The following is an 11,936-nucleotide window of genomic DNA, read 5'->3' as shown; positions in this document are numbered from 1 at the left end:
TACAATGGTGTGAGTGTTTAGGTAATATAGAGTACATTGGGGTGAGTGTTTCAGTACTGTAGGGTACAATGGGTTGAATGTTTAGTCACTGCAGGGTACAGCGGGGTGAGTGTTTTGGTGCAGTAATGTGCAGTGGGGTGAGTGTTTAGTCACTGTAGGGGAGAGTGCGTTGAGAGTTTAGATACTGCTGCGTACAGTAGTGTGAGGGTTTAGGTACTGTAGGGTACAGTGTGGTTAGTGTTTAGTTACTGTAGGGTACAGTTGGGTGAGTGTTTATGTACAGCTGTGTACAGTGACGTGAGTGATTACATACTGTAGGGTACAATGGGGTGAGAGTTGAGGTACAGCTGCGTACAGAGGAGTGAGTGTTTAGGTACAGTTGGGTACAGTGGGGTGCGCGTTTATGTACAGGTGGGTACAGTGGGGTGCGTGTTTAGGCACAGCTGGGTACAGTGGGCTGTGTGTTTAGGTACAGCTGGGTACATTGAGGTGTGTGTTTAGGTACAGCTGGGTACAGTGGGGTGCGTGTTTAGGTACAGTTAGGTACAGTGGGGTGTGTGTTTAGGTACAGGTGGGTACAGTGGGGTGAGTGTTTATCTACTGTCGGGTGCAGTGGAGTGAGCGTTTTGGTACTGTAGGATATGGGGGGAGTATTCAGATACAGCTGGATTTAGAATAGTGAGAGTTTGGGTACAGCTGCGTACAGTGGGGTGTATGTTTAGCTACAACTGGATACAGTGGGGTGTGTGTTTAGGTATAGCGGCTAGAGTGGGGTGAGAGTTTAGGTACATCTGGGCACAGTGGGATTAATGTTTTGGTTCTTAGGGTTCACTGGGGTGAGAATCTAGGTACTGCTGGGTACAGTGCGGTGAGAGTTTAGGTACAGCTGGGTACAGTCGGGTAAGTATTTAGGTACACTAGGCTATCATAGGCTGAGTGTTTAGGTACAGTCGGGTGCAGTGAGGGTAAGTGTTTAGGTACTATTGGGTACAGTGGGTGAGTGTTTCAGTACTGTAGGGTGAAGTGGGGTGAGTGTTTCGGTACTGTAGGATACAGTGGGGTCAGTGTTTCAGTACTGTAGGGTACAGTGGGGTCAGTGTTTCAGTACTATAGAGTACAGTGGGATGAGGGTTTCGGTACTGTAGGGTATAGTGGAGTGAGTGTTTTGGTACTGAAAGGTACAGTGGGGTGAGTGTTTCGGTACTGTAGGGTACAGTGGTGTGAGTGTTTCGGTACTGTAGGGTACAGTGGTGTGAGTGTTTCGGTACTGTAGGGTACAGTGGTGTGAGTGTTTCGGTACTGTAGGGTACAGTGGGGTGAGTGTTTCAGTACTGTAGGGTACAGTGGGGTGAGTGTTTCGGTACTGTAGGGTACAGTGGTGTGAGTGTTTCGGTACTGTAGGGTACAGTGGGGTGAGTGTTTCGGTACTGTAGGGTACAGTGGTGTGAGTGTTTCGGTACTGTAGGGTACAGTGGGGTGAGTGTTTCAGTACTGTAGGGTACAGTGGGGTGAGTGTTTCGGTACTGTAGGGTACAGTGGGGTGAGTGTTTCAGTACTGTAGGGTACAGTGGGGTGAGTGTTTCGGTACTGTAGGGTACAGTGGGGTGAGTGTTTCAGTACTGTAGGATACAGTGGGGTGAGTGTTTCGGTACTGTAGGGTACAGTGGGGTGAGTGTTTCGGTACTGTAGGGTACAGTGGAGTGAGTGTTTCGGTACTGTTGGGTACGATGGCGTGAGTGTTTCAGTACAGTGGGGTGAAGTGGGGTGAGTGTTTTGGTACTGTAGGGTACAGTGGGGTTAGTGTTCAGGTACTGCTAGGTACGTTGGTGTGAGCATTTGGGTACAGCTGGGTACAGTGGGGTGAGTATTTTGGTACAGTAGGGTGCAGTGGGGTTAGTGTTTAGGTATTGTAGAGTGCAGTGGGGTGAGTGTTTCTGTACAGCTAGGTACAGTGGGGTGAGAGTTTAGGTACTGTCTGGTACAGTGGGATGTGTTTCGGTTTGGCGATGTACCGGGGTGAGGGAGTGTATATCATGAGGTCAGGGGTGAGGAGAGGTGGTTAGGGTCCATTCGTCATACAATTGTCCATGCTGATGGCAGGGATGTGCTGTGGTCTTGGGAGAGGGGGATGGGAGTTCCAGGTTCTAGTGCAGAGAGGAGTTGAGTACCAGCCCTGGCAGTGAAGGGTGAACAGCCATCAGGATACTGCTGGGGATTTTGGGTGCTGGTAGGTAGCTACACTTGGAGAGGTGTACTTGGGAAGGTGGTCTCAGTTGGGGAGGCGGGGTGGTGGTGCAGAGCACTCAGCTGAGTAGTTACTCAGGACTCGTTATTGGTATTTAATCTTCCATATATTTGTTGGTAATTATTTATGTCACTGTAGTAGGGACCTCAGAACTGTCTGATTGAAATGGATACTTCTGGACAATTCCGTGTGTCGAGAAACTGCCCATCACATTCTGCAATTTCTAGTGTAATTCTCGCAGTCTGCTTTATCATGAATTCCCCAGCAGCTCAATATATAATTCCCTGCAGAAACAGCTACCCTGGCCATCGGAAAATCCATACGGAGAACAGGCAGGGAGGAACTGTTCCCATTGTTTGGGGATTTTAGCAGTTGGGACATAATCGAAAAAATAGATTGACCTTACCGGAATGAAATTGGGAGACATTTTGACAGAGAAAGAGTAATCCGAGTTTGGAGCTCTCTTATGTAAATTGTATTGGAGGCTTGATCAGTTGTTGAGTTTAAATCTGAGACTAATGGCTCTTTGTTCATGAAAAACAGTCAGGATATGGGGCAAAGGATTTGGAATAAGATCAGAGATCAGCTATGATCTCACTGAATAGCAGAAGTAGGCCCATGGAGTAGAATGCCTCTTACCTGATCCTATATCCCTATCTTTTTTGCAAGTTTTAAGTAAGGCCGACGATGTGATATTTGCCACCTTTAAGAACAGGCAGAAGAGTGAAGCAGCCATCATAAATGCACGGCATGCTATTCCACACAGATTACACTTTTGTGTCATCGGAGACTCATAGATGCATTTGTTGAGAATGTAAGCTGCTGGGGTTAAGTGTTAATTAAAGCAACATTTGTGGCAGGCTTTATTACTGTGCTTGCTTTCCTCTCTTTCACCCTGCCATCTGAAGAGATTGTTACGATGTTGTGACTTTAAGAGGTTATTTTGTTCTTTTTTTGAAGAGAGGTTTTAAGGCAGAGGCATAGAGGAACCTACCAATATCACTAAAGTGAACAGCGTGTGAGACCTTGGGTTTTTTTGTAAAGTTGGAACAATAGAAGCACCCTGAATGGGTGGGCTCAAGCTCCCACAAAACCAGGATTTTTAGTATTTTCAGCAGCGGTTGTTGCTGGGGTCTCAGTAGGGATGGTCGGCAATGATTCTCTCCCAGCTGCAACATGCACTCTTTAAGTTTTCACTGGATGTTTCTTCCTCCTGGGCTTCTGGAATTGCACATGAGACAATTCTCTGTTCTGAATTTGCTTTTTGGCAAAAATATGTTCATGAGATGTTACTATATTGGAACAGTTACTTTCTAGTAGTAAATAATCAATTATTCTGTTAAGTTTTCCAAGAGAGTTGTTATTTTTCTTTTGTTGCATCTTAACTATAGTGTTTGAATAAATTGTGTTTTATTTAATGTTGAGTAGTTAGAGTTGCACCTGGAACACAACACCTCACATTTACCTTTAAAATAAGAAAACGTTAGGGTCCAGGCTACCTTCTTAATATATTTTGAGGGGGTCTGGTCCATAAGAAGATGTAGTTTTTAAAAACCCCAGCTATTGAAAATTAATCTTTGGAACATTTTGAGAGTTTCAAAGGAACTGGAATCAAGCATTAACATTTTTGTCTGTGATCTGTTGGGCTCCAGAAAACAATGATAAAGAAATATGGGTGGAGCTGATGGAGGAAGGTATCTGGCTATTCGTTTTACCCAGCTTAACTGCAGCAAATAGGTTTAGTCATGGAGCACTATGGTGATTAATGAGTCACTCGGCTTTTTGCAGGGCTCATCTTAGCTAAATGGACTAAGTTCTGTGAATTGGGACATTGTGCATGGGAACAGTTCTCCTTTAATGGCACAGTGTGAATTGATCTGATCTGCACAGTTAGCGTGAAGCTCCAAGAACACTGTGCCTAACACCAAGCTGAATGCACAGAAAATCTCACTCCTTGTTTCATCAACATGGCTATTTTTGGTCCAATTTCATATCCTCACTTTTCATGTCAGTTAGATTAATGACTGACAGGTCAATCCACAACTAGTTTTGTGATGCACCTTCACACTCTTCCATTTGGAGGAGATGGGCTAAAACCATTCAATTTAAGTATGTTACAGCGCATCACATTCTTCACCAATTTCTATGGAAACAGAAACAAATCCCATTCAAATCCCAGGTGCACAGATATTCCAGACACTTCTCTTTCAGTCCACAGGGTGTCTTCATGTTATTAGTCAGAAATAGCTGAATGATCACTGGGCTGGAAATCTGGCACTACAGCAAGAAGAACAAAAACAGTTGCTCAATGACGCCCAATCCAAAGGTGGAGTTTTCTATCAGTCATAAGCAGTCAGAAAAGCTGAAGTAAATAGACATTTCAAGATTACCGTGGCACAAATACTGAAACCTTTAACCAGTTGTTACTGTATTTTAGAGTCCTTCAGGAAGTCATGTCCCACAAACTTGATTGAGTTTTTTGAAGAAGCAACAAAGAATATTGATGGGGGCAGAGCAGTAAATATGGACTTCAGTAAGACGTTCAAAAAGGTTCCCCATGGGAGACTGATTCGCAAGGTTAGATCTCATGGAATACAGGGAGAACTAGCCATTCGGATACAGATCTGGCTCAAAGGTAGAAGACGGAGGGTGGTGGTGGATGCGAGCCTAAGAGGTACAGTTAGTAAGTTTGCAGATGACACCAAAATCGGAGGTGTATTGGACAGCAAAGAGGGTTACCTCAGATTAAAACAGGATCTGGACCAGATGGGCCAATGGGCTGAGAAGTGGCAGATGGAGTTTAATTCAGATAAATGCGAGGTGCTGCATTTTGGGAAAGCAAATCTTAGCAGGATTTATATACTTAATGGTAAGGTCCTAGGGAGTGTTGCTGAACAAAGAGACCTTGGAGTGCAGGTTCATAACTCCTTGAAGGTAGATAGGATAGTGAAGAACGCGTTTGGTATGTTTTCCTTTATTGGTCAGAGTATTGAGCACAGGAGTTGAGAGGTCATGTTGCGGCTGTACAGGACATTGGTTAGGCCACTGTTGGAATATTGCGTGCAATTCTGGTCTCCTTCCTATTGGAAAGATGTTGTGAAACTTGAAAGGGTTCAGAAAAGACTTACAAGGATGTTGCCAGGGTTGGAGGATTTGAGTTATAGGGAGAGGCTGAACAGGCTGGGGCTGTTTTCCCTGGAGCATCGGAGGCTGAGGGGTGACCTTATAGAAGTTTACAAAATTATGAGGGGCATGGATAGGATAAATAGACAAAGTCTTTTCCCTGGGGTCGGGGAATCCAGAACTAGAGGGCATAGATTTAAGGTGAGAGGGAAAAGAGACCTAAGGGGCAACCTTTTCATGCAGAGGGTGGTACGTGTATGGAATGAGCTGCCGGGGATGTGATGGAGGCTGGTACAATTGCAACATTTAAGAGGCATTTGGATGAATAGGAAGGGTTTGAAGGGATATGGGCTGGGTGCAGGTAGATGGGACTAGATTGGGTTGGGATATCTGGTCGGCATGGATGGGTTGGACCGTAGGATCTATTTCCATGCTGTACCTCTCTATGACTCTATGTCCTGCTTTAGGATATAGAATTGGTATCAATTTTAGATGAATGCTAACAGGTATTCTCCTTTTCTGCACATTTGCTTTGAACTGGATAATTGTATTTGCAATTGCTCTGAATTGTATTTATTGTGACTTTATAACTCTACATCTTGGGCGGGGGGAGGCGGAGAGGTCGGGAAGAAGATTGCAGGTCAAGAGGGCAGTGCTGAATCCAGGGGTTGGGACTGAGATAAGGTGGGGGGAGGGGGAATGAGGAAGCTGGAGAAATCTACATTTATCTGGTGTGGTTGGAGGGTTCCTAGGCGGAAGATGAGGCGCTCTTCCTCCAGGTGTCGTGTGGCCAGGGTCTCTGATGGAGCAGGCCAAGGACCTTGGCGGAGTGAGAGGAAGAAGCGGAGGGCTTGGAGGCCTTCGTGATAGTGGATGGAAGTGTACAGGGACTGGATGTCCATCGTGAAGATAAGGCATTGGGGGCCGGGGTAACGAACATCATGGAGGAGATGGAGGATGTGGGTGGTGCCCATATCCCTCGCAAATTTTCCTGCACCTCCACCCACATCATTTACTGTATCCGCTGCACCCGATGTGGTCTCCTCTATACTGGGGAGACAGGCCGCCTACTTGCGGAACGTTTCAGGGAACAACTCTGGGACACCCGCACTAACCAACCCAACTGCCCCGTGGCTGAACACTTTAACTCCCCCTCCCACTTCGCCAATGACATGCAGGTCCTTGGCCTCCTCCATCGCCAGACCCTGGCCACATGACGCTTGGAGGAAGAGCGCCTCATCTTCCACCTAGGAACCCTCCAACCACACGGAATGAATGTAGATTTCTCCAGCTTCCTCATTTCCCCTCCCTCCACCTTATCTCAGTCCCAACCCCCAGATTCAGCACCCCCCTCTTGACCTTCCATCTTCTTCCTGATCTCTCTGCCCCACCCCCTCTCCAGCCTATCACCCTCACCCTCACCTCCTTTCACCTATCATATTCCCAGCACCCCTCCCCCAAATTCCCTCCACTCCACCTTTTATCTCAGCCCACTTGGCACACCAGCCTCATGCCTGAAGAAGGGCTTATGCCCGAAACGTTGATTCCACTGCTCCTCAGATGCTGCCTGGCCTGCTGCACTTTTCCAGCACCACATTTTTCAACTCTGGTCTCCAGCATCTGCAGTCCTCACTTTATCCTCAGAAAGCAGCCCACAACCAGTGAAGCCATTTGGTGTATTGTCACTATTGCAATGGTAGCCAATATGCACATAAATAAGGTCCCACAAATAAAATAAGGTAAATGCCAAGGTTTTTTCTTATAGAAGTTTTAATTGAAAATTTAACATATTTTTACAAGTTTACAAATAAAAAAAGTCCCAAGTATAAACATTAATATACAATTAAATCTTAAATAAATAATAACGAAAATTGATCAAACTGAGAAAAGAGATACCGAAAGAAAAAAATCAAAACTCAACTAACTACTACTCTAACTTACAACTAACCAGGGTGTATAATTAAGTCTCTTACATTATTTAGGGGGAAAAAAAACGATGGATAACACAGAAATTGAGTAGTGAGATACATGCTCGGAACGTGTTAACATCGGATCAGAACAAAACCCGTATTCGTGTGGGATTCCTCTCCCATGGGGCCCCGGACCCCAGGTTTGCCATCTCAATTAAATAAAAGCCCTTGTTAGGATGGCCGAAATATCTGTATTTGTGTAATTCAAGAAGGGCTGCCATATTTTATGAAATAATTCGGTCTTTTGGTGCACCATATTTGTAAGGAAGTCAAGGGGAATACATTCCCTGATTATTCTTTGCCAATTTGAAAGTCCAGGGGGGCCCTCAACCACCCAGTTTACAAAATATTTTTCCTTGCACAGAAAGAGAGAATGGAAAATAATCTGTTCCCGTGCATATCGAGGGAGGGTAAGTTCGAAAAGCCCAAAAGGAGAGATACTGGATCCACTTTAATTTCTGTTCCTAAGATTTCTGTCAGAGCACTTGCTACTTTAATCCAATATCTATGGATCTTATGACAGGTCCATAGACAATGTACAGGAGTGCCCACCTCTGTTTTACATTTGGGACACATTGGAGATGCTCCTGCCTTAAATTTTGCCAATTGGTCCGGTGCTATATGGGCCCTATGAAGTATCTTCAACTGAATGGCCTGAGTTCTGTTGCAGATGGAGATTTTTCTGGCATTTTCCCAAATGTCATTCCACATTTCTATAGAGATTTTAAGTCCCAAATCCTTATCCCATGTCTTAAGCAGATTGTCTATATCTCCCGATACTTCATCATGTAGTAAATGATAAATAATGCTGATGGAAGGTACCCCCATTGGCCATAACACTCTACATTTTCTATCTGATTTATAAAGACTATCTAATAGCGTAGTCTTTTTCTGTATGTAATCTCAAATTTGAAGTATCGGAAGAGATCACCATTAGGTAATCCAAATTTCTGATGCAGCTGTTCAAAAGACACCAGGACCCCTTCTTTAAACAGATCCTCTAAATATGAGATACCCCTGGATCTCCAGAGTTTAAAAGTGGCATCTGTAAGCCCCGGTTGAAATCCCCGTGCTCCCACTATCGGAGTATAGGGGGATGTTTATATGAGTTGCTCTCATTTTACCGCATTATATTCCAAGCTTTAATTGTATTTAGTATTATAGGGTTTTTACAGTGATCCGTAATGATTTTCCTCTTGTCTAAAAACAAGAGGTTAATAAGTGGGCAGTTTATTTGAAAAGCCTCAATGTCCAGCCAGATTGATTGCAGATTAGACAAGACCCAATCGGCTATGTAGCTTAATAGGGAACTTAGCTGATATTTCCTAAAATCTGGGAAGTCCAATCCTCCCCTTGCCTGTGGAAGCTGTAGCTTCTTCAGCTTAATGAGGGGCCATCTATGATTCCAGATAAAGGAACCCAGCCAGCCATATAATTTACATAGAGCCATCCTCGGCAGCATCACCGGAAGCATTTTCATAGGATATAGGAGACGGGGCAGGACATTCATTTTAATTAATGCTCTTCTACCCAACCAGGAAATTGGAAGGTCCTGGAGGTCCTGCCTTATCCTTTCCAGTAAATGCACAAAGTTAGCCTTGTATAACTGACCAAATACTGGGGTAATAAAAATGCCTAAATATAAGAAACCCTCCAGGGACCACTGAAAGGGAAAGTGGGATCCGTCCAATAAGTGGGATATACTAGTAAGGCCACCCATTGGCATAGCCTCCGGTTTTGAAAAATTAACTTTATAGCCTGAAAATACACTAAATGTATTAATAACTGGGATTAAACGGGGGACTGACATCAAAGGATTACTGAGAAATAGAAGAACATCATCTGCATAAAGGGTAATTTTATGTTTACCTGTACCAATCCTCAGGGCTGTTATATTAGGGTCAACCCGTATAGCTTCTGCTAGTGGCTCAATTATTAGCATAAAAAGCAATGGTTAGAGCGGACATTCCTGACGGCAGCCCCTACCCACACTGAAGCTATCCGAGCCTAATCCATTGGTAACCACAACTGCTTTGGGATCACTATACAGTGTTGAGACCCATTTGGTAAACACCTTTCCAATGCCAAACCTTTCCAATGTGTAAAGCAAATATGACCATTCAATCCTATCGAATGCCTTTTCCGTGTCTAATGAGACTACTACTCCTGGTATCCTTCCCTGATGGCAGGCCCTGAATCACATTCAAAACTCTTCTAACATTATTGGATGATCTACGGCACTTAATAAACCCCGTCTGATCCTCCTTTATATGTGGCAATACCCTTTCTAGCCTTAATGCTAACGTTTTAGAGAGGATTTTAAAATCTACATTTAGCAAGAATATTGGTCTGTACAACACGCAATCTTCTGAGTCCTTTCCTTTTTTGAGAATAAGAGAGATATTTGCCTCTTTCAGCGAAGGCAGGAGACAGCCCTGACTGTATGTGTAGTTATACATGTCCATAAGTGGACCAGCTAACACTCCTGTAAACTCTTTGTAGAATTCAACCTGAAAGCCATCTGGGCCAGGTGCCTTACCGATCTGAAGCTGCCTGATTGCATCAAGTATTTCTTGGCTTGAGAGGGGAGCATTCAGGACCAATACCTGTTCCGGAGTTAGGTCTGGAAAGGTCAGGTTTTTTAAAAATGACTGGATCCTCCCAGCTCTGCCTTCACAACCCTGCAATTTATATAAATCAGAATAAAATTTTCTAAAGATTGCACTAATCCTTTTATGATCATGAGTCAGAATACCTGTACTTTCCTTGATAGACGATAGTTTGAAGGGCCTTTTTTTTCTTTGCGAGAAATGCTAAGTATCTACCAGGTTTATCACCAAATTCATATAACCTTTAGTTTGCAAATTATATTTCCCTCTTAGCCATTTGGGTAAGCGTGGTGTTTAGAGCTGTCCTAAGGGCCGTAATCCTTTGTAATTTGATAACAGAAGGTCTGTCAGCGTATGCTGTTTCGAGCTTCGAGCAGACGCTGTTGTTTTTCCTTTAATTTTTTCTGTGTCGCTGAGTATGAAATGATCAAACCTCGCGCGTAAGCTTTGATGGTCTCCCACATCATCGATGGGTTGCTAGCTGTACCTGAATTAATTTCTAAAAAAGTTTTAAATTCTTGAGACAAGTACTGTACAAATTTACTATCTTTCATCAGGAAGGGGTCCATACGCCAATGCCGGGCGGTGTCTCATTGTTCCTCGCCTTGATTTCCATATATACAGCAGCGTGGTTGGAAATTGCTATACTGCCTATTTTACAGGATGATATGGAATTTTTAAAAATTGAGGGGGCAAAAAATATATCGATTCTGGTATGGCATTTATATGGATTGGAGTAAAAAGAAAAATCTCTGCCTTGTGAATGAAGGCATCTCCATACATCTACTAATCCTAATTCTTTGTTCAAATCCACCAATTGTCTAGATCTGGGAGATACTCCTGCAGTACTCTTGGGAATCCTATCTATTTCCGGATCCATAATACAATTAAAGTCTCCCCCTATAATTGTATGACGGGCACCGAGAGCCATCAATTTTTAGAAGGCTTCCATTATAAATTTAAAAGGATGTGCCAGGGGACAATACGGATTTAAGATCCCATATTCCTCTCCAATTATAAGGGCTTTAATCAGAATATATCATCCAGATTCGTCTTTTATCTGGTTTAGGATTTTGAAAGGGAAATTCTTCCAAATAAGGAAACAACTCCCCTACTTTTTGAACTGAAGGAAGGAAAGAAGGCCTGATCAAATCCACCCTGTCTTAATTTCAAGTGTACTTTATCCAATAAGTGTGTCTCCTGTAGGAGAGCTATATCAATCCTTTCTTTCTTGAGGTTTGATAGTATTTTCTTCCTTTTGACCGGTGAATTACTCCCCTTGACATTCCAGGTACACCATTTAACCGACTGATTAATAATAATCATCCGGGTAAGTCCGAGACCCCTCGGGAGAAGAAACCCCATCCAGAACATCCCGAGCATAGGGCATATAAAATTCACAAAAATAAAGGCTCTTTAATACACTCACACCAATATAATAAAAAACTATTTCTAAATTAAAAAAAACGTAGTTAACTGGAGATTTTCCCCCTTGTTCCCAGGGGGCATCACTTCCTTTCCAAAAGCCCATCATAACCTCTCCAAACAGTGCCTCACCCTTGACCCAGACACCCCACGATAGGATGAAGAAAATTCAAATATACTACAGAGCTAGAGTTAACAGTGAGCACCCTACCCCTCCCCCCCCCACACACATCACCAACACATTTGATAATGTTAATACCATGTAAAAACATATATAACTATAAAATTATACAGTCTCAACAATTAATAATTAAATATAGTAATACAAAATAACAGGGGAAAACAATCCCGCTCCTAAAGACAGAGATAAAATAGGATAAGGTAACCACCTCCCCCCACCTACAATAACTAAACCCCCCGTCCCATATATATATATAAAATAGAGGGGGGGGATGAAAATCGCTAAGTAGAGAACAAATAAATAAATCTCTCTCCCCACCCCACCCGAAGATAATATTAAACAGGAGGAGCACTATAGACTCAGACTTGCTGGGTCGCTGCCAT

Source organism: Chiloscyllium punctatum, chromosome 10 (genome assembly GCF_047496795.1).
Source record: "Chiloscyllium punctatum isolate Juve2018m chromosome 10, sChiPun1.3, whole genome shotgun sequence".
Taxonomy (NCBI): Eukaryota; Metazoa; Chordata; class Chondrichthyes; order Orectolobiformes; family Hemiscylliidae; genus Chiloscyllium; species Chiloscyllium punctatum.
This window is presented reverse-complemented; position numbering follows the sequence as displayed.